The sequence below is a fragment of the Austrofundulus limnaeus genome, unplaced genomic scaffold (assembly GCF_001266775.1).
Source record: "Austrofundulus limnaeus strain Quisiro unplaced genomic scaffold, Austrofundulus_limnaeus-1.0 Scaffold96, whole genome shotgun sequence".
In the NCBI taxonomy this organism is placed as follows: domain Eukaryota; kingdom Metazoa; phylum Chordata; class Actinopteri; order Cyprinodontiformes; family Rivulidae; genus Austrofundulus; species Austrofundulus limnaeus.
The window spans coordinates 1,050,376-1,052,087 of NW_013952498.1; positions in this window are offsets into that span (position 1 = coordinate 1,050,376).

Below are 1,712 nucleotides of genomic sequence, written 5' to 3' on the forward strand. Positions count from 1 at the left end.
CACACACACACACACACACACACACACACACACACACACATACATACATACATACATACATACATACAAAAACTAATGAATTCAATCATGAAAATATCAAGTAAACCATTCTAAAAACTTTCCTAAACTTGTATAACCCATAATTAAGATCCTTCTGCCTAGGTTGCAGCGGGACATACTAGATGCTGGGGTTCAGCGTCTTGATCAGGTCAACAAAGATGTGGGGACTCCTGTAACTGACTCCTGTTTGCCACATGAAGAGCCAGCTTTGAGCTTCTCCTTGAACTGGCTGGCCTGTGCCAGTGTTTCTTCTTGATATGGCAATTTTTAAATTGTGCTCCTCAATTGTCCCTTCTGATAGTGGTCTTCTTGGGCTGGCACATAATGCACTGAAAGTGCAGGGTGTTTTCATTGGCCTTACCCTGACTCAAAAACAAAACAGTTCTCCAGACTGGGCCACAGGTGAGACTCCTGGCTCCCACCTTCAGCGAGCTCTGCCTCACCTACAGCCTCTACATGCGGTTCATCTGCAGGCTGAACTACAACACTGCTTTCAGCTCCATGTCGACAACTTAAACTCTTCATAAATAAACAGAACATAAAACTTTAGAGACACGTAAAGCCACATTGATCTTCCCACCGCTCTGTTGACCAGTCACATCTTGTCATGAGACAGTAGTGAGCCAATAGTGTCCCTTTATTTTCCGGACATACATTTTTATTCCCTTTTTTTTTTTTTTGAAAGCTTTATTGAAACAAAAGTTTACAACACAAACAGCCAGGTAAATGTGCGGATTTGGAGAGGAAAAAGAATCCAGTGAAAGTTAAGAGCGATAAACGTTTATAAAATAAATGCAAATTGTAATCTGGTATTAGCGGATGTAGTGCACCCCGCATTGAAGATCATCAGACTGGATTGACTCTCTAAGACCCCTACAAGGACCTAATAGTTTTGGGTTTTATTGCTGTGACTGTTTTCTTTTAACTCAGTTAATTTTAATTAGTTTTTAGAGTTGATTTGCTAGTTTTATTAGTTATTATTGCTTCTTTAATGCTTAGTTTTATTTTAGTTTTCATTAGTTGTAGTATTTGTTTTTAATAGTATGAATAAACATATTTGCCAGTGTATCCTCCAGCTTGAGGTGTTCCTGGGAGTTAACTTACCAGCAGTTATTTGGTCGCCAGTGAAAGCAGTCCATTATAGCGACACTTTCAGATAATAGCGTAACTCAATTTTGGCAACAAAGGACTTGGGCGATTGTTTTAGGAAGGGCTGTTTGTTTTTCATGGGAGCTACTGAGAGAAGCTAGCTTGTCAAGACACTCACAGTTAGCCCTCTTGTGTGAGCTTGATTCATGCAGTTTTTCCCCTGAGAAGTATGCCACCTATTTTATCACCTGTTTCCATTATAAAACACATGCTTTTATTTTTCTTGCAGTCATATTCAAAGAAATCCCAAATTGTAACAAATTGCCACATTTGCTGTCATCATTTTGCAGGCAGTGCTGAGCAGCAGCAGAATGTAAACAAGTGTCCTTACAGACCATGAGGTGCTGAATGTAAAACTGCTCGATTTGAAGAAAAAAAACATTTGTTTAATAAGTCCACGCGGCTTAAAAAAAGTTGACCAAAACTAAAACGAAGGATATTCTATCTATAATTTCAGTTAGTTTTTGTTAGTTTTGTAAAAAGATTGTCGAGTTCTATTTATT